This window comes from Apis mellifera, linkage group LG13, assembly GCF_003254395.2.
Source record: "Apis mellifera strain DH4 linkage group LG13, Amel_HAv3.1, whole genome shotgun sequence".
NCBI lineage: Eukaryota > Metazoa > Arthropoda > Insecta > Hymenoptera > Apidae > Apis > Apis mellifera.
Window position 1 is genome coordinate 8,279,475 of NC_037650.1, and position 22,338 is coordinate 8,301,812.

The 22,338-nt window shown below is 40.1% G+C and overlaps 1 protein-coding gene across 4 annotated transcripts in view; it reads right to left on the reverse strand.

The window, feature by feature from the left end:
- Positions 1 to 588: 588 nt before the first annotated feature.
- The window catches only part of LOC102655449, a 297,465-nt gene continuing 275,715 nt past the window's right edge, over positions 589 to 22,338 (reverse strand). For 2 of the 4 annotated variants that reach the window (XR_003305984.1, XR_003305985.1), the window contains 2 exons: positions 2,095 to 2,442; positions 589 to 1,702 (listed from right to left, as the gene is read on the reverse strand). The gene's annotated coding sequence lies outside the window, so the exon portion shown is untranslated. The remainder of the gene's footprint in view (positions 1,703 to 2,094; positions 2,443 to 22,338) is intronic. The other 2 variants (XR_003305986.1, XM_026444803.1) reach the window with 1 other exon arrangement.

Genomic DNA, 22,338 nt, shown 5'->3' on the forward strand with positions numbered 1-22,338 from the left:
ACTCCCCTGGGCTGTGCATCGTCGTGTCGAGCTCCTCCGGAGGTAGATTGAAAATCATTCGTAAAAATCTATCCGCCGAAAGTGCATCCACTGCGAAACGACGGACAGAATGGAAACAAATTCGTCTTAAGAGAGACAGAGAGAGAGGCTGTTTTAAACGCGAAGGAGGATAACGAGTTTTTGGATGCGACGGGCGCATCTTTGCCACCCAGTCGCAAATTGGGCATTGCAATGAAAGATGTAAGGCATTTAGTTTTTTTTGCTTCAAATTTACACGGTGACGAACAACCGAAACGCATTATGCGACGCTTTAATTGCGGTGATGGACGGTGATGAAATTATTATTTCTCGAATTATTTTTTAATCTTAATTTCGTCAAGTCGAGTCTTATATTTATCGATTAAGCAATTAAAAGAAAAATTGTTTCCACGTTATTCCATTTTATCCATCGTTACTTTGTAATCTTCTTTTGTTATCGATTATACTTTTATACAATTCTTCCTCTCAGCTTTTCAATTTATTGTTTTTCTTTCGTTTCTTTTTTCTTCTTTCTTTATTATTAAATTTATCTATCTTCTTTATTTCTCCCTCTTATTTCCTCTTCTTCTTCTTTCTCTTTTTTCCACTTCTACTCGTTCGCAATCTCGTTTCCAAAGAAGACCACCGTAAACGCATATATTATCATTAATATTAAATTCTCCCAAAACCGTAACGCGAAACGCTATAACGCCGAAAATCTCGGCGAAAATCCTGCGGAATCACGAATACAGGGCCAACGGAATTATGATATAGCACGGTATTGAACATGATATATGCTTGCTCGAGTGAAACAGCTCCGAATTCGTGATCCCCAGCCGGGGAATGTTTCGTCCATTGGCTCGTCCACTTTTTCTCCTCGTTCGGTGGACCAATAGATTTCCATTTCGGTGCGGAGTAACCGAGAAACAGAGAGACTTTCACGGATCAGGTAGTCTAAATTTATGCCACGAGGATCGCAGGAAAGACGATTCCATCGATTCCACTAAATTCAGTGGAATTATCATACACGGGCTCCGGGATTGACGTTCCACCATCTTGTCGTTTCGCTGTCTAATCTTCCTCTTCTTCTTAGAAACCGTATAAACGTGTTTTTTTTCCTTTTTCTTTTTTTCTTCTTTTGAAACGATATCCTGCGAAACGACACAACCTCGAAATTATCGAACGATCGTCCAACAGAGGTTGGTTTGGTTAAAGGTTTGATGATTTAATTTCAATTCGTAGAAGGATCTTTGATTTTGATGTAAACGTGTTCCTAGAATTGCACTCTGTGCGATGGGAGAAAAAAAATAAAATGATACTTGAACATTTTCCTCTTCGACACAATTGCTAAATAAATAATCAATTTCTTGTTAAATTGTTTAATCAAAAATTGTCATATAATTACTACACGAATCTTACAAAACATACGATTAACTTCGAAATTTATCGAATATATTTTCATTAACGTTCCTCTATTTCTGCCCCAAAAAAGACAGAAATAATTGAAGCAATTAGGATCATCCTTTTCCAAACATCCACGTAATCCAAGGAAAGAATCCAAGAACGGAAGTTAATCGTCAGAAATCGGGATATTCCTGGATCATTTTCGCCTGACCGAAATCATCTCCCGCGTGTTCAAGGGTTAATCCTTGTGAGATATCGTTCCTCCGAAACAGTCACTTCTCTGAAACAGAAAGAGAGGAAAGGACAAGAATAAGAAAGAGGAAGAATTAAAGTTGATGAAAGATCTTCCTGACGGCGATTTATCCTCGTTGGGGTGATGCGATACCGTACCCCATGGCCAACGTCCACCGGCGGGCGTGAAATATCGTGGCTTATGGGAGTGCCGTGCCCTCACCAACCAGCGCGGCAACGCTTGAATTTGTAATTCGTAAGTTATTGCGGCGTCGCCCCCTTCTAAAGGGGCCATTACTTTAGCAGCATCCCGTTAAATATCGCCGCGATTACCGTTCCCTTCGCCGCGCACGAATAGAACCTGGCTTTCCCTCTTATTCCCGGAATTATTACGACGAATCGCGTCAAGTCCTAAGCATAATCTGTAATCTTCCTTCTCACCTGTCTCGAGGAGGGAACCTCCTCCACGTCACGCTTCGATCCTTACTTCGCACGTTCGTCGTTTCGATCAAGTTGATTCGTTACCAATTTTTCCTCGATCGATTATAAATCAATTTATCTTCTATCGAGTTCCTCCAAATGGTTTAATACTTGCATGATGAAAAACGAGCCTGTTTAACTTATTCATCTCTTCCCGAATTAAAATCGACGTGGAGAATTTACATCATCCCCGCGAGAAATATGTAATCTCGACACATTTGTGAATCTCCCTCGTTGAAAAAGAAGGCCAGATAATTATCTCGAGGCAGAATATTTCTCGCTTCGCCTTCTCGTTTTATCCTTCTAGATCTAAAAAAGAAAAAAAAGAAAGAAAGAAAATATTCATATCGAAGAACGTCATCTCCGGGGCGAGATCTCCAACCACAACACCTCGGCTGAGACAGAGAGAGATAGAGAGAGAGAAAAAGAGAGAGAGAGAGAGAGAGAGAGAGAGAGAGCGAAAGCACCAAGTTCTCCCGACTTATTCCCGACTTATCTTCGAAACGTTGGCTGGCAATATAATTTCCGGCGAGAGAAACGTGTTATCGCGTCGAATCCTTGGCGAAAGGCCCTCAACCCCGCTGATTGGCCACGGGTCTTCATTTGCATGCGCGGCTTTCGTTTATTGTACGAACTTACCGTGGAGCGCCATATAAGGCACGGCCGCCGGTTCGCCTTTCAGCCTGTCAGCGAGAAGGCTATTGTCAACGACAGATGGACGTCCAATGGGGCAACACGTGTTGCATACAACCGGGCATAAGACGTATGCCTACGTGTCCGCAGCTCCGGAAAAGAAGACTCCGCGGACTCCCTTTTGTCTTAACGAGAGGGAGAGCCCTCTGTCCGTCCGCAGCCGGGGGAAGAATGCGTGCGCGACATCTGCATTTCTTTTGCGCTGTCGGCCGGGGAAAACATACACCGACGAATTCTTCTGAAAATGGAGAAGCCTTTTGCGTGACCCCTTTCTCCCTCGCATTCCTCTCCCCTCCCCTCCCCTTTCTTTCTTCGATTAAAATGAAATGAAAGTGGAAATGGAAGTGGATGAGGATGGTTTTCTTCTTCCTTTTTTCTTTCTTTTCTTTTGTTGTTGTTGGGATGTAGTGGGACGTTCGAGTCGTTCTCCTTTCTTCTTCCTCTTTCTTACCGTGATATTAAAAAAAATAGGGGGAAAGAGGAGAATGCAGGTTTCTGGAATTCCTTCCAGAACCGTTGTTTATCTCGCGTGGACACGCGAGAAATTAAGAAACCTTGATCTTCCTCCCAAAGGATACTGAAAATTTTGGATCGTGTTACCAGCCGGTCGCATCGCGTTTCTCGGTTGACTGACTCTTTTTTAATTTTACAACATCCGAATGGAAGATTTTTAGATCGAATTTTTAACCGCGTCCTTCTCATAACCCTCTTTCTTGATTAAATTGTCCTCCTCTTTAATAGAACAGTAGCAGGTAAAAAAAGAAATAATAATAGGAAATAGAATTCCTCGAGACGAAACGAAATCTTATAAAGTTCGAGAAAAAAAAAAGAAAATTCCGATCCGAAAAACGGAAAAAATCCTCTTCTTCCACTCCGCCCGACATCGTCTCAATATCAATTTGTAAAACACAGCTCTCACCGATGCGTTCCACGGTATAATCTCGCGCAATTACGGTGTACAAGCGATACGATTATCACGAAGGGATGGCCAACCGGAGATGGAACCACCGATGGAATCCCACTTGGAGAACCCGCTTTCGGATGATCCGTCCCGTCCCGTCCAGGCCAGATACTACCGTGGGAGGGAAGGAGAGGGAAGGAAGAATAAAAACGTACAGTAATCGTGGAGCACTTAGTACCATTTCGGCTGGTACACGGGCGAGGTGGAGGCAGGTGGAGGGTTTTGGCTCGTGGTTCAACATGTTTCCCCGTACGAAACTGGAAAGGGACCCGTGGTTGTTCCAAGCCAGGAGAGGACGCGCTTTATCGCTCGTCGTCTCCTGGGCGAGCATTTGTCCCTGAGTGCCGTTTATCTCCACCGGTCCCCTTGGTAATGCCTGTAACCTAACACTGTCCTGGACGAGACAGATAATAGGACGAAGGCGTTGGCGAGGTTACCACGAAAACAGGACGACACCACAGGCGAACGAGAGAGAGAGAGAGAGGGAGAGGAGAACCTTACCGTATCCTTTACGCCCGGAGAGACGAATACCGAGCTCGTTCCGGGCTCGTGTAATGGATATCAGATGATGGCGGACGATCGGTGTGCGGAGGTGTGTCAGAAATGTTAGCGGGGAAAAACTGGTACCTGTAAATGGTGATCCTTGTTGGCCGAGTCGCGGCGAGATAAACCATGCCCGGGCAACGCCTGGGAGGTAAAGGACGCGCCGCGTGTGGATTTCCGTTTTCGATTTAATGAGCGATCGTAAATTGATTCGCCCCGGTGCCGGGGTTATGCCTTTGGATATTGGATATTGGTATTTGGCCGAGATATCGAGGGTATTTATTATCGGCGGTGGAGGGAGGCCAAGGGATTCTTCTGGATGTGGAGGAGGGAGGGAGGGGTTGGGGGCGTAATTTGGTTATACACTTCACCGATACTTTCGTGTCTGTACACACGCTTCCTCTCGAGGAGGATCGTTTTTTTCAAGCTCGTGTTAAAGCGAGCTCTCGTAATCCTTGTAAATAAACATCGGTCGAATTAACATTGATCCTCCGATTGATTTTAACGATGCTTTAAACAACCTGGAATGGGAGAGATATGGAATAAAATGCAGCGTGGAATTTTTAAATTTTGGAGATTATAAAGTGGCCTTGAATATAAAAAATAATCCTGTAAGAAAAAAGAAAGGAGAAGAAAAGAAAAGAGTAAGCTACACGTTCTAATTTCTCCATCTGCCGTTCCGAGAAACCGTGGCACCGTCGAAAAGTGGAATCCGCTTAAAGGAATTTATAAAGAAAGAAAGGGGAGGAGGGGGGAATAGGGAGGGGAGGAAGTTAAAAAGATATCACATGGAACGGTACACAATCGCGCAATCCTTCCCGAGGAAGGATATTTATGTACATATTTTTTTCCAGAGGATCCCTCCCTCCCTCCCTCCCTCCCTGCCGGAGGCCAGGATTAAATCCCAAGATTAAGCACGGTGTAACAGATCCGAGGGGATCATGGCTGAGATGAACTTATGCGACTCACGAACGCGAGACGGTCAAATTTAAATGCGTCGTGGCTGGTTCTGGTATCGAGGAGACAGGTCACGTTCCTCCTGGGGAATCCTTTTCTGAGATTTCGTTCCGTTCTGGATTTGGTTTGGCGGGACGGTTTCGTGTTGGCCGGAACAACGAGTTGTGTGCCACGAGTTGTAAACCAAGGAAATATGTAGCAGCATTAATCACAGCCAATGGAAAACGTCGTTTGACTCGTCCAGAACAGTTTTGAAAGCGATGCGTTTTAAATGAAAATGGCCGATCGACGAACAATGGACGTTTCTATTTAGTCCTGGGGAATGGAAAACAACCTTATTCGAGATACGTATCGTGATCCTTTTCAAGCTCGGGCTACGTGTCGAGTATTATATTGTTCTTTTCACCGCCTTTCTGCTCTGGAAGATAATTTTTTCTTCCTCCTCCTCCTCCTCCTCCTTTTCTTTTTTTTTTTTTTTCTAAGCGATGAATTAAACATTTGGACAGAAGGGAAGAAGTTTGGTGAATAATTCAACTATTCGACCGAAGTGAAATTGTTTATTTATGAGAGTGAAATTGGAGAGATCTAATAATAGATAATAAATTAAATTGAAAAAGTTCAATATTTTCCTCGAAAGGGGCAAACTCTTCGATATTCGAGAACACCTGTCGCATCGATCCTCGAACGTTTCCTTTTCCCACCCGTTCGATGATCGAAAAAGGAGAAACCGCATACAGAAAAAAAAAAAATCAAATCTTTATCATACCACAAAAGTCAATCTCTCTCTCATACTATCAATCGACTCGTTTAACCGAATCGATTCCCTTGGGGAATATATACATTTCCTTTTTTTTTTCCCCTTTCCTTTTTTTCTCTTTCCCCAATTTCTCTTTAGAGGGGATAAGATTTCCTGTTTACAAGGGTCTCATTAAAGGCCGATGCGCAACGAGGAATAAGGTACATCGCGACAGGTGCTTCGTGGCCGGGCAGATAAACTGAAACTCGAGATCAAACCTGTTGGTATCGAACGCAAAAAAGGAGAGGAGATCTTTAATACTCGAATGACGTTGCATGAACCGCGGAATGCAGTATATATTCCACCTCGTTCTAATCCTTCTCCTGAGTACAGGATCCCATCCAAGGTACTTTACGATCGATTACGTATCGTGCCGATGATGGATCACGTATAGGATGGACAACGGACGATTCAGTGATTATTTATCGCGTTGATCGCGTCTGCTTGATTGGATTTGAATAGAGTTTAGCAAGATAGAGTTAAGCAGATTTACGTAGCTATCAAGGATTTCTGTCAAATGGTATAATTCTTTTAAATCATCGATTATAAGAAATACGTGATCATTTATGTACGATTTGAGTCTAAAATCATTTATAATTTTTTTGATAGATAATTTTTTATTTTTTTTATTATTGAAAATTTTTATACAAATATAATGAGATTGACAATGTGTGTTATTAATATCTACGATAAATATAACTCGGGAAATATTACTTATTCCGTAGAAGAACAATATGGCGTACTATTCAAACAGATTCATTAACCAGTTATCTAAATGCAACGGTACATTCGATATTAATGAACTAACTGTATTCAGGATATTTCATATACATACATACTTTCCAATTAAATCAACTCGTTCCTGGTATTATTCCAATTTTACTAAATTTACGTTCCACTGTAAAATAACCATTTCTATTCATCAACCAATCAAATTGCAAATTGTTCAGATTTCTAAAGCGAGTCAATTCCATTTCATCTTGCTCAATCTACTTCTCGCCATCTTCTTCCCGAAACTTCACAAACAACTAAATTTTTCATACAATGTTTAAGAGAAAGAGAAGAGAACAAAAAGATAAAATTTTCTTTCAACTTCCCTTTCTCGAGTTTAATTAATTATGAAAAAATTCTCAATTCAAAATATCTTATCAACGTTTCACTTTTTTATAATTCGAGAGAATTTATTATTTACATTGTTCATCGTTTTATCTCGACTCGAGAGAACGAGGAAGAAATTTCGCGAATTTCCACTGGAAGATCAACGATGATCGATAAAACTCTCGATCGTTTAACAGAGATCACGATCACGAAGAGTCATCTGATAAAACTAATGTTATCCTCGAGGATCGCGACCGATTCGTTTTCCGCCGAAGTCTTATGATCTCAGCCAGCGAGAGATTCCGATATCAAATAATTAATCGAGAAGAAACATTTAATTTATTGCCATCTCATCGTGGCGTGCTGTGGAAAATTCTTTCCGCGTATCAGATGCCACGATGCTTGTGTAAATTATTGCGCTAATTGGAAGACGTAGAAATTTCTTTCTTTTTTTTTTCTTCAGAATTTTTTTTCGAAAAGAAATTCGATCGAACTGTTAAGTTTGGAATTTTTAGGAAAAATTATGTGCTCTGTATAAGGAATTCTAAAAATCGCTGTTTTCATTTTTTCTTTTTTTGTGAATAGTATTTCATTATATTTATTCGATATTTTATTTTATATATTAAGAATAATCAAGTACGACAACCAGAGGTTATTAATCGTTTTTCCATCCAATAATTCTTTCATTCTTCGATCATCTTGATTCAATAAGGCGATGTGGACATCAAATTCGATTACTTTACAACAACATGAATCAAACAGAAAACAATTGCGTTCTCCTAGTTGAAGGAGCCTCTAGTCGAGTTGGGATTTTATGTCCTGGTACCGGTTAGTTGTAAAATCATCGCACAACTTATTGGCGACGAGACTTGTCGGGATGAGGTAACAAAATATTGAAGTGAACCGTGGTTGATGCATTTGATGTGTGTAACGCAGGTTAAATGTCTCGTTGAACACACGATGAAGAGGAGAAAATACAGCGTACAACGATAATTATTTACGCGATACTGCAGGGTATTTAGGAATTTTAATTAATTCAACGATATTTTTTTCAATTGGTATCAAATTTTAAAAAGATTTTGGTGAAATTGCGCAACGTGTAATGAGATATACGTGCATGAAAAATTTATGTTATAGTCTTTAATCGTCATTGAGAAGGTATTGTACACATCAATATACAAGGCATGGCTATCATGTTGAAAGGCGGTATGCAAGAAGTAAATAAATGGTCGTTAAATAATTAATACTTGGCTCGATTATGGTCGTCGATTTTTTTTTCTTCATAACGAGTAATTTATTGCTGGCTGTAAATTGTCTAAGGGTAGGGTTTCAAGAATTTATGATGAAAATTTGTACGAAGCTCTCGATTTCCATCAACGGAATTCATTAAATGTAAATTATTGTAATAAATTTGAAGAGAGAAAAACAATTTTTCGATTAATCTGTGTTAAAAAAAGAAAAAAGGGGAAAAAAATCTCTAATGAATCGCGCAACATAAATTTTAAAAAAAAATATAATTATTGTATAAAATAAATTAAATTGTGCGTATCGATGTGAAAAATTTTTGAATAACTCAATTTAATGAAAACGAGTAATTAGCATTTAATTGATATCCACACACAATACGCGTTCTTCGTGAAGTTTCTTGCGAAGTATCTTTCGCACATCTTGCATATTTTCCACTTGCTCTGCGATGCAAATGTGATACTGCACACCATACTTCATAATTTCTTCTTTAACCTCGGGCATCTTGAGATTCTAGCACGTGATAACATTCGTAATGCATCAAAGAGTATGCGGTAAGTGAACCCGCTGGTTCCGGACCAACGTTCTTGCAACACTCGAAAGAATTTGAATTTCTCGTTAAACTACACGTAGTGAATTTACGATGAATTTAATATCCAGACGAATGATAATTAATGAAATCTGATCGTCAGCTGAATTCTATGATTAATTATTCAAATTTCAAATAATTTTCCGCTAAAAATGAATCTGGAAATAATTATTAATATGTATAATAATGGATCAAAGGGTTCGATATTCTTCATTAAACTTTTAAAATTAAACTCATCATTTAAAATAAAAATCGAGACAATTTATCAAATCATAATGATTTCTTATAATCCTATAAAAATATTAATTGAAATTTCATTACTTCAATTCTTCATTATTGGGTTCTCCATCTTTCTAAAAATTTCTATTACACCTCTTTCATTACACTTCTAAAATTATTGAAATAATTTATCAATATATGGATCAAAGGATTCGATATTCTTCATTAAACTTTTAAAATTCAACTCGTCATTTAAAATCAAAACTGAGACAATTTATCAAATCATAATGATTTCTTATAATCCTATAAAAATATTAATTGAAATTTCATTACTTCAATTCTTCATTATTGGATTCCTTCTAAAAATTTCCACTCTTTCATTACACTTCTAAAATTATTGAAATAATTTATCAAGTCATAATGATTTCTTATAATCCTATAAAAATATTAATTGAAATTTCATTACTTCAATTCTTCATTATTGGGTTCCTTCTAAAAATTTCCACTCTTTCATTACACCTCTAAAATTATTGAAATAATTTATCAAGTCATAATGATTTCTTATAATCCTATAAAAATATTAATTGAAATTTCATTACTTCAATTCTTCATTATTGGGTTCCTTCTAAAAATTTCCATTCTTTCATTGTACCTCTAAAATTATTGAAATAATTTATCAAGTCATAATGATTTCTTATAATTCTATAAAAATATTAATTAAAATTTCATTACTTCAATTCTTCATTATTGGGTTCCTTCTAAAAATTTCCACTCTTTCATTACACCTCTAAAATTATTGAAATAATTTATCAAGTCATAATGATTTCCTATAATTCTATAAAAATATTAATTAAAATTTCATTACTCCTAAAATTCGCCTTTTCAGAAAACAAAATATCTCTTCCTTTCTCAGCAAATCCCTAGATCCGAGTAAAAGAAAGAAGGAAAAAAAAAAAAGGAAGCGTTTATGTCACCTATTCCTCGCTTGATACTTGACACCCCGGCTAGAAACTGTCGCGCCAGGCGTGAGGTCGCATCCTGCCATCGGTTCAGAAACGTTGAGAAACGCTTGGAAACGATTGAACGCGGCTTCCACACTCGCCACCCTGGTGACAGATCGGAAACGGACCTGTGGAGTGCGTCGGCTCGATAATGGCATTTCCCAAAGTGGCTCGCGGCATTCGAGTGCCCCGGAAATCTTCGATTGCCTCTCGATAAATGACGGCGAAAGAGCCGCTTCCACACGTGACCACTTGAGATATTTCGCAAGTTCCTTTTCTGCCTCGGATTCCACCGCTTCCTTTTCTGTCGTCACGGGAAAAGAGGAACCGACCTGTGATGCCTGCAGATTCTCCACTTCGAATACTTCATTGTCTACTTGGACAACTTGGTATTTCCTTTAACACGTTTCGATGGAGCGGATGAAATACCGACAGCACGTGTTTCCCAAAAGAAAAAGAAAAAAAAAACTGTTATCAAGTGGTCGATTGTCGTAAGAAGAGATGTTCTCGTCGAGTCGAATTTGTTGGGTGAGAAATGCCAGACGATATATCAATTAAGGAATTATACCTCTCTCGGTGGTATCGAACACTTTTGAAACAAATTTGGAGAGATAATTTCTTTTAAAGAATTAGAAAATATTCAGAAAATTTCTCGTTCAAGTTCTCGAAAGAAAGATCGAAACATTGAAAAACTGTTTCTTCTGCATCGATCATAGTTGTTCGAAGAATGTTGCGAGAAAAATGTTGAAAATCTGTAAATCTAAGGGAAAGGAAATTGGAAGGCAATCCCTTCATCTCCTCTTTATTTAACTCGGTTTAACCCAGAAGAACCGAGGTCTCTCGAAAGGAAAGAGAAATCTCATCGCCGTGCGAAATACGAAAACGATGGCCAACATATTGGCGCCGTTGTAACAAATGGAGGATTCCGCCCACGTAGCCCCCCACTTCCTGTTTCAAAACGTAACCAAAGGATATTTATCTATTTCTCGAGAACCCTTGCCTAAAGCAACACCTAACGCAACGAAAAAGGGGCGCCTACAGAAACCTGTGTATCTTCCTGCACATCTACTTGTCTAAAATTCAAAACATATCCCCCCGTCCTGTCCCAAACTTCGTGCCAGGATATAGGAGTTTACAAACTACCTGCACGTCCCGTTCGAATACCGGGATCTCTGACACTCTTTCCAATTCTTATCTCGTGACATCCTCTTCCGAAGGATCCTCCGTTACGACGCAATCCTCTTCACGCTCTCTCAGAGTTATCGTTTTCTCTCTCTCTCTCTCTGTCTCTCTGCCTCTCTCTCTCTCTCTGTCTCTCTTTTCGACTTTTTACCTGGGGAGAGAGAGCAGCTGGCGCGATCGAATCGTTGATTGGTCGGGTGACGAATTGGGTGTGCGTCTTACGGTTTTTTTATGCTTTTAACGTCGACTTGGAACGGTTTCGGATTCATCGTTTAGCCACCCTGGGTGAAAACAAAATTCGTCACGACTGGTTATTGTCTCTCTCCATTGTTTATCTTTTATCTCCATGGATGGAGACGGAGTGTGTCTTTCTTAATTTGAAATTTTGAAATGGAAAGGAAAAAAAAAAAATAGCGATTTTCGATCACCTTTCTCGTCTTCTGATCTTCGTTACTCTCCTCGAGATTTCTCGATCTGCCGTACATTTCGGGAATTCGAACGTCTCAATGTCACGGAATTTACATTTTCTTTCCCGCTATTGACAGTTATCTTGCCACCTATCTTCAATCTCTTCACCGACACCTCTCAATAATCCCGGAAAGAATTTTCCAATAATCCGTACGAGCTTCGATTTTTGAAAGAACTTTTTTTCCTAGAGTATTTATTTCCATACAAGGAACGAAGAAACAGATCCTTCTTCGTAAATTCGATTTCGCAATATCTCGAAGGAAAATATTCAATATAGGATGGAAAAGATTCACGCGGTATCCTTGCAGACCAAGTATCCTTCGACAATCAGAATCCACAGAACGGTTATAGCAAAAAAGGAAGAGAAAAAGTTTCTCGTTAAATGGAAAATGAACCGGACAAACAGAGGCATGGTGAAATATTGCCATTATTATTCCTTTGCAAAGAGCAGGCATCCTTTCCAGAGCACAGAGTACAATTTTACGAGCGGCCTCGTCCACCCACGTGTAGCCCCCGTGTAATATTCTTCCTCACCGTATTTTCACGCGAACTGTTACCAAAACTGGATCAATCCTGGTCGAATCCATTCATCTCTCCCTCCCCTTCCCCTCTCCCTAAATCTCATTTTCGACGTATCCGCGCGGTGAGAAACGATCCCATTATTAATACGAATCGTGTCTACCGTTCCACACCCGTGCCCCATAATGGAACGATGATCGTGGGCCACGACGGCGCTGCGTGCTCAATCCTTTTCTACACCCGCCAACTTTACGAGCGGATTATTCAAACGCCCACAGGAAAGGAACGTTCTCTCTCTCTCTCTATCTATCTATCTATCTATCTCTATTTCTCTTTCTCTGCACCCCTACGTCGCTACTTATTTTCGTGCTTACGCAGATGGCGGAAGCCATCGCGGTCTCGAGGGTGTACTCGCCGTTCAGACGAGGTTGAGAAACATTTCGGCGACTACGCGTCCCGCATTAGAATTCAGATTTAAACGAGGCTCGTTGTAAGCGATGTAACGCCTCCAACTTCGTCATAGTGGGGAGGGACGGGGGTTATAGCCGCGATTTTAATTGAAAATTTTGTTGGAAAGTTTGAGGGGAAATTGATGGCCGCTACGCGCCGAGAATACACGTATAAATATAGTATGGAGAGGAGGCGAGAAGAAGGAAGAAATTATTCCGAACAACGAATAACAATTGAATTAAATTGGACAGGACATGGGATACGTATATATATATACGATTAATCAAATAATATTTTGTCGAATATATATAAATACAAAATTCGAATTACGATACGAGCTACTATTGGGTTGGCAACTAAGTAATTGCGGATTTTTTTTTAGAAAATCAAAGACAATTTTTTCATGGAACTAAATAACTTTATTCTGTAATGTGTTGCCCATTTTGATCAATGACCTTTTGCCATCTTTCAGGCAGCATCATAATCCCACGTTCATAAAACTTCTGGTTTTTATTAGCAAAAAACTGATCAGATACGATTTGATATCATCATCATTATTGAAATTTTTACCATTTAAGGAGTTTTGTAAAGATCGAAACAAAAAGTAATCAGATGGTGCAAGGTCAGGACTATATGGTGGATGTGGCAAAATATCCCAACCAAGCTCCAATAATTTTTGCCGAGTGACCAAAGATGTGTGTGGCCTTGCATTGTCACGATGGAATGCAACACCTTTTCGATTTGTCAATTCGGGCCGCTTTTCTTCAACTGCATTGTTTAATTTCGTTAGTTGTTCAATGTAGACAACAGAATTGATCGTTCGGTTGGGTGGTAAGAGTTCAAAATAGACAATTCCTTTGTAATCCCACCAAACTGATAACAAAATCTTCTTTCGATGAATACCAGCTTTTGATGTTGTTCGAGCTGGTTCACGTGGCCTGCTCCACGATCTTTTCCGCTTGATATTGTTGTAAACAACCCATTTTTCATCGCCAGTTATCAATTGTTTTAAAAATGGATCATTTTCATTACGTTTCTTTAGCAAATCGCAGCTGTTAATGCGTTGCGTTAAATGCTTTTCTTTCAGTTCGTAAGGAACTCATGTATCGAGTTTTTGAACATAGCCAAATTGTTTTAAGTGGTTTTCAATACATGTATGTGATACATGAAGCTTCTCTGCAATCTCACGAGTTGTACTGTGACGATTCGAATCGATTATTGCTTTGATTAGGTCGTCATCAACTTCAACTGGACGACCAGAGCGTTTTTCGCCTTTGAGTGAAAAATCACCAGAACGAAATTTGTCAAACCAATTTTGATACTACCGTTCTTTTAAGGCTTCGTGGCCATAAACAGCACATAACTTTTTGTGAGCTTGCGATGCGTTTTTCCCTTTGCGAAAATAAAAAAGCAAAATATGACGAATGTTCCTTTTGATTTTCCATTTTTCAACGAACGAAAACTACGCAACCGATCAAAAAACTTTTTTTACTGATTGACAACTGAATTGCCAACTATCAAATAACAAAATGTGTTTTACATTTGAACTACGCAAACCTAAAAATTCAACTGAAGCCATCTATGAATGAAACCCGCAATTACTTAGTTGCCAACCCAATATTTATAGTTATATTTACAATCCTCTCCTAACGAGCTAGGCCTCTCTGCAATTAATCCAGAATCGATTACTTCATCGATTCACTCCTTCGTTCCCTTCGCCGATCAACCCACAGATCCGCGAACCAACCAGCTCATAACCACCCCCCCATAACCCATCTCCGGAGATCCCGGTAATAGAAAGATCAAGGAGGTCGCGCGCGTGATCCTCGCAGCCGTATCTCTGCTCGGCCCACGCGATCGCCTGCGAGTCGCGCGCGACCACCACTCTCTCTCTCTCTCTCTCTCTCTCTCTTCCTCTCTTCCTTCTTCTCTCCTATTTTCGTAGGAAGACGGATGTCAGGAGGCGAGAAGATCCCCGTGAGATCCATGCCCGTGTCAAGACACGGCGGAACGACGCGGATAGCCATGGCCGGGGACACGGAGGGGGAGGCGAGGCGAGGATAGCATACCGAGGAGGAACGGGGTTAGAACACGTCCGGAACGGAGGGAGAGAGAGAGAGAGAGAGAGAGGGAGCGACACCCACGCAGGTGGGACCACACACGTCGGCCCCGTCATTTGTTGGACACCGCATGGGCATGTCGTGTTCCACGGACACGGGGTACACAGCATTGTACACTTCTTGGCGCTGTCCCGCGGCGTGTCGTACCTCCACCACGGCCCCGTGCAACTTTATGGTCCGGGCGGATTGCGTGCGACTCGAATAGACATCGACATACAGCGTCGCGCGTCAGATGTGAACTACATAGAGAAAGAAAGCAAAAGGAGATGGGAGGGAGAGAGAGAGAGAGAAGGAGAGAGAGTGAGAGAGAGTGGTTCCTCTCGAGTCTCGGGGAAAGGCAGATCGAGTATTGGGTGTAATTGGAGGGTGAGATATACGAGTGGTAAGGGTTTGATGAATGGGAGTGTTGGTCGAGCGTGATGGTTCTTGGGTGTCGTTTTTTTTTAATTAGAATGAACAGGATGTGCGGTTGGATACACCGGTTGTTGGCCGAGTGATGGGGGGTAGTCGGTTTCGCTTCAGGGTAATTTTTGGGTGGATCAGGGAGAGTGGGGTGTTAGGGAGGTTGATATATTGTCGCGTTTGCCACGCTTTGTACTTTTTTTACGTTGTAGATGAATTGATAGATGAATTTTGAGTTAGGGGCGAAGACAGTGTTTGAAGCTTTCTCTTGTTTTTGGTTGGTCGTTATAACGTGTCTATTATTTTTTTCTTTTGCGGTGCACGATTAGGTGTCTGAAAGATAGATTTTGAGTTAGGGTGGAAGACAGTCTTTGAAATTTTCTCTCCTTTGGTCATTATAACGTATTTATTATTTTGTTCTTTTACGGTGCAAGATAGATAGATAAATGGGAACAAGTAGACATCATACAGTGCGAATTGAAACTTAATTATTCAAATAAGAAACGAATTTTTTCTTTTCTTTTCTTCTGGGTTCACGATTCCCTTCTCTGTACCAATTTCATTGAAATAATTCTGCGCTTGATCGAGTGAAATCATGCGACTACTTGAGAAGAAACGCGAGAGCAAAAGGAGAGAAACTTTACTTACAAGCGGATGGCAGAAGCAGCCTTGAAAGGAGGAATGTAGCGAGATGGATGCACACGAAGAGAGTGCCGCGCGCAAGCTTGATCCCTGGGATACGTTATTGATGGTGCTGCACCGAGAATAGTGACTAGATGGTAATTTTCGAGGGGGACAAAAAGGGACGATGATATTGCATACGCTGAGCGTTCCCGCAGGATCAATTTTTTGACACGTGTAAAGAATGCTCAGGATCAGCTGATCGACCGATTTTTCAAGATCGATAATTCGAAGAAGAAAGATAATTGTATTATGCTCGATCTGCATCTAACCTAAAAATTGATCGATAATTCGAAGAAGAAAGATAATTGTATTATGCTCGATCTGCACTTAACCTAAAAATTGATTATATTTCGAATAACAGTTTCAATCAATAATTCAAACAAAGTTACATCGAATTTCCAAAGTGAGGTGAATAAGATTGTACATTTGCATGTGAATGTTCTATTCGGTTTGAATTGAAATACGATTTTTCCACTCCAATTCTCAGACTTCCATCTATTTCCAAAATTGGAAAAGTTCCTTTGTGGTTGACAGTTTTGAGGAGCTTCGAATTTTCTGGATGGCATGGGGGCATTGAAACAGAATAAAGTGTATTGAATTTGGTGCGATCGTATTGCCAGATAGTAAAAAAATAATTCGAGATTCTTCAAAAAGTAATATTATTGGGTGCAATAGTCTTTCCATCAATATAAGAAAGAAGAATACAGAAGTTTGGAAATTTTTCATCAGATATTATCTGATTCTGAAAAATTACAAGGCAAATAAGAAATTTAATTATTTCTTGCATCTTGGATAAAATCGAATGAAAGAATCATCGGATATACTTAACTCTCCTTACTTTGAACTCAACGTTTTCGCTTGACAAGCGAGTCACGAATCCTCCTCCGATAAAGCGGACGATTAAATTCAACAGAAATTAAATTAGTTAAGAATCTTCGTTTTTTCAAATTCGCTTTTTAAAATGCAGTTTGCTCGGATTCCATCATTTTATGGAACGATGCACGTGAGAACAGTGGCCAAGTCAATTGAATAGAAATCGAGGGAAGATCAGAAGTGATCTCTCGACGGCCACAACTGATAAAATCGAGAGTGATGCCGCTCTTTAACGTCTAACGCGCATGAAATTGCGCGGTCTCTGTCTTAAATTAAACACGCCACTATTGAAACATACATTCTTCTAACCAATCAATAAATAAATTGAAGAAATTTTTATCTTTCTGATGATCGTATTGCTTAAAAATAGAATGATAAATTATACAAAGAAAAAGAAATAATTCATAATTCAAAATCTTCAAAGAAAAATAACCTACCAAGATTCGATCAAGAAAAGATTAATTTGAGTACATTCCATTCCATTCCAAGAAAAAAAATCATCTCATCTTCGAAACACCTTTTCGCGACTATCTCCACCACCATCCCTCTGGAAATAGGAAGACCATCCCGGATATATTTAGTAAATTGGAACATAAATTCCGTCCCCCTTCAAAATCCCGAGGAATTTTCTGTGGATGGAATGCGGCAAAGGATTGGGCGCGTAAAAAGCGTAAGCCAGAAGCGTCCTCCTCCCCCTCTCTTCGGTGGGGTGGCCAGGAGCGGAGGACCCCCTGTTTCACGGTTCCCCCAACGGCAGCTCGATCAAAGTCGACGGAAGACCGGGAGCGATCGTTCGCCGATCCATGCATTGAGATATCCATCTACAATGATGTTAAGGACCGAAGGAGCGGGGCATTTGTAATCCAGCGAGAGGCTCGCGACCCCGATGGAAGGGGGCCGGGGCCCAATTTATACATCGCGTCCCCGAGACGTGGCCGATTAATCCTGCGGGAGTCGCGGGACCACCCAAAGTGTGGCTGACACCCTTCCGCCCCTTATGGGCGACGCCTCTCGAAAATCTGGGCCCGGGCTTAACTAAAACGCACCACGTTCCAGCTGCCGCCACGATTCTACACCACTTCTTCTTTTAGGGGAGGGGGGGGGGGGGATCGGCTTTAATCGGGAGGAGGCCCGCTTGGACGTCGCGTGCTCGCGACGAAAGGAAACGTCAGAGTTCTAGGTTAGACGGGTTGGGATGATGGAGGTAGAGATGGGTTTCGAATCGTTTTTTCGACCAGATTATGGGAGGTCTCAGATTTTTTTTTTTCTCTTTCTCTTTTTGGGGCGATTTCTTTTTTTCTTTTCTTCTTTTTCTCGCTCGGTTTCTTATTCGCGTTTGTGGAGGGGCGAGGGCAAGCCAGGATAGGTTTGAGATTGATTCTTTTTGCAATTCCGTGGAATTGGATCAGAGTTAACTCTTTGGTATTATAAATTTTCTTATCCAATAATTTTGTTCCAACATACAATACAAATATAAAATTCGTGTTATAACTTAGCATATATCTAGATTGTGAAAAGAATTTGACAAAATTAATAATGCTTGTTAAAAAAAAAGGAGATTTTTCGAACCGATCCAACGTAATAACCCTCTCCTTTCCCCAAAGTTTCAAAATAATTCCAAAGAAGTTAGCATTGTTCGTCGATACGATACACGATACCGTGCACGATACGGCCACGGTCAAACGAAATTAATAACGAAGAAAAAAAAGAAGAAAAAAAAAGGTAAGCGAGGAACCAAGTTGAAATTGATACGTCTCCCGTTGATTTTCGCAGGGGGGGGGGGGGAGGGAACACGCTTCCCACCTACGAACGTCATTATGATAATATTTCGCTGGCCCACGACTTTTTTCTCATTACGCCATCGAGACGCGGGGGGTGAGGGGGAGGGGGGCGCCTCGGTCCCGTCCGCTAATTTGAATATTGAGTTGCGGGGGTGTCGGTAACGGGCAGCTGCGCACAACTCGCATAAAACATAAAACGTCTGTGTGGAAGCATTTCGCATCTCTCGGAGGAGGACGGAGGGAACGTGGGTGCTCGCCTCGAAGAATGCACACGCGCGCGCGCGCGCGCGCCAACTCGAGACTCGAGTCAAGATCCAACGACGCCCCGAAGACAAAACGCGCTCGCGTGTCCCGAACAAATTCCTCGAAGCGAGTCTAAACTCGTTTGCTGCTTTGATGGACGAGAAACAACGGCCAGATGCTTTTGAAAGGTCCACTTGACCGCGAAGTGGAGAGAGAGAGCCACTCCGGTGTGAAAATTCGACGTACGATTGCGGTTATATAGTGGAGCTTTTTTTCTCTTCTTTTTTTTAACAACTTGTCATGAATTTAGCGAGAAAACCTCTTGAACGTTTTACGCGAGATAGAGTTGAATGGGGATATACACGAAAGGGATTAAAAGAGAGAATGATTTAAAACGTGTTAGAAGAATATTTTAAAGACGTTCATTTTTGTATCTATTAATGTCTGGCAGTGTTTTGTGATTTAATACGAAAAATCAGTCTGATTTTTGGGATGTAATTTTGTTTGAATATTGTATAAAATATTCATTGATAAACTTTTTTTTTTTAGTGAGACAAAGCAAGTTTCTATATAATTTATATGCGCTGTAGGTTAAGATTAAGATGGGTTTATCTATAGGTTAATCAGTTTTTCTGGTTTGTAATATAAGACTGTTTGAAAGACATCTTTGTAAGCTTTGTAGGAGGTTATCACAGATATCTTTGAAATGTCCATTAGATGTCACTGTGCTGTTTGAGAGAAGACGCGTTTGTTGAGAGGGATATCGAATATAGATGGCAGTCATGACTTGAAATTTTAACGAATACAACGGTGCTCGTTAATTAGTTGTATTGTCAATTTTCATCTTTCGCTTTACATTTTTTTATCTTGGAAATTGCTGAAATAATATTCAAATAAAATTAAATCAAACGCTAGATTTAAAGCGTATCTTTTAATATAAAATTCTTTTGAAATTTTTCAACTTGATGTATCGAATGAATGTGCATCATGATATGTATTTAAAAAAAAAAAGAATAATAAAGCATTGAACCAATGAAAGGCTTTCAAGCGCTTTTATCAACGACACAATCATGCCAAGCTCGTTTTATCGAGAGTTAATCGAATCATCGATTAGTGAAATTGGCATTCATTTTTACGAGGTGTGGCTAATCGACACCTTCGAGGCCCATCGCGTCTTAATGCTTCTCATCAAACCTGTTCGAGCTCCAACACTCGCGCACGATCACACGTATGTGTAGGAACATTCTATGCATTATGAGGTCAAAGTTCGACTAACCATCCACTCTTCTAACTATATACACCTGTTCTTTCAGACCTTTCCAAGAAGGAAGAAAAGGAAAAATCGTCGTGAATTTTAAGAATCACTTCTATCTCTCTCTTAATATTTATCGAATAATATAAGTCACGCGTCAATCACGTTTATCTTAAAAGCAAAAAGCTTGTCTTTTTATCTTTTCTCCATTATGTGGATTGCTAAGTGTTTAAGACGATCATTGAATTTAGATACAAAGTGAAATATTTCATATTTCAAAAATCATCAGTTTTTATCAAATCGTCAGAATTTCATATTTAAATCTTTGTTTTCAAAGTGTATAAAAAAAAAACATGTCATAAACAATGATACTTCAACTCAGCTACATTATTTTTATCGAAAATCCTTGATATCCTAACCTCACTTTTAACACAATCCTACGACATCTCAATTACAACTCCATCATCCACAATAATTAAGGACCAAAATCTGCAAGTTGTCTCATTTTCAATCCCATTAGGATTGAAAATCCCATTAGAATTCCCAGAATCCAATAATCTCCAGATAAAAACCGAATCACGTTTATCTTAAAAGCAAAAAGCTTGTCTTTTTATCTTTTCTCCATTATGTGGATTGCTAAGTGTTTAAAACGATCATTGAATTTAGATACAAAGTGAAATATTTCATATTTCAAAAATCATCAGTTTTTATCAAATCGTCAGAATTTCATATTTAAATCTTTGCTTTCGAAGTGTATAAAAAAAACATGTCATAAACAATGATACTTCAACTCGGCTACATTATTTTTATCGAAATCCTCCATATTCTAACCTCACTTTTAATACAATCCTACGATATCTCAATTACAACTCCGTCATCCACAATAATTAAGGATCAAAATCTGCAATCTTATTGTCTCATTTTCAATCCCATTAAGATTGAAAATCCCATTAGAATTCCCAGAATCCAATAATCTCCAGATAAAAACCGAATCACGTTTATCTTAAAAGCAAAAAGCTTGTCTTTTTATCTTTTCTCCATTATGTGGATTGCTAAGTGTTTAAGACGATCATTGAATTTAGATACAAAGTGAAATATTTCATATTTCAAAAATCATCAGTTTTTATCAAATCGTCAGAATTTCATATTTAAATCTTTGCTTTCAAAGTGTATAAAAAAAACATGTCATAAACAATGATACTTCAACTCAGCTACATTATTTTTATCGAAAATCCTCCATATCCTAACCTCACTTTTAACACAATTCTACGACATCTCAAACAACTCCATCATCCACAATAATTAAGAATCAAAAACTGCAAGTTATTGTTTTATTTTCAATCCCATTAGAATTCCCAGAATCCAATAATCTCCGGATAAAAACCGAATCTCTCTGGTCCCATGAAACGGAAAGAAATAAAAAAAAACCGTAAAATTCCTCATAAATCCCGTTTGATCGAGTTCCGCGAAATAGAAGAGACTGCGTGTGTCCCGGCAACACCGGAAATCTATGTTGCGAAACGTAGTAGGGGAGGAAACCAGGTGAGGCGGGAGACCAACCGCACACGGATCGACCTCGATTCCGGTAAGGCCGCGCAAATATTATTCCCGGTGCCCGGTTGTCCGCGGCCTCCCTAAGCGATGATACGGCTTTTGTCGTGAAAAGATTCCCACAAAGGGCCCAATCATTCAGCCCGGAACGTAATGAATGGGCACCATTTACATACGAAGATGGCGAGAGTATCTTATTACAAGGGGAGGGGAGGGGAGGGGGGAGGGGAGGGGGGAGGGAGGGAGCCTCGAAGGGGTGGGGTGGGTTGGCGGCTCCGTTCGGTTCAACCCGCGGCGAACAATGCGCGACCAAGGTGGTCGCGAAGGTAATGCCTCGGACGACGCGTTGCTGAAGACATGATTAACATCCGTTAATAAGATGGATGCGTGTGACGTCCATTGTTACGGCCGCTGACGTCGGCCGTGATTTAGATGCCTCGTTCCACCGGTTCAATCCTCACCCACCACCCTTCCCTCTTCCCCGCGTCTTCTATGAGCCTCTATGAGTCTCTATGAGTCGCCGGAGTGATCGTCGCGGGCGCTTTGTTTGCCCACAGATTTCTTTCTTTCTTCGTGCA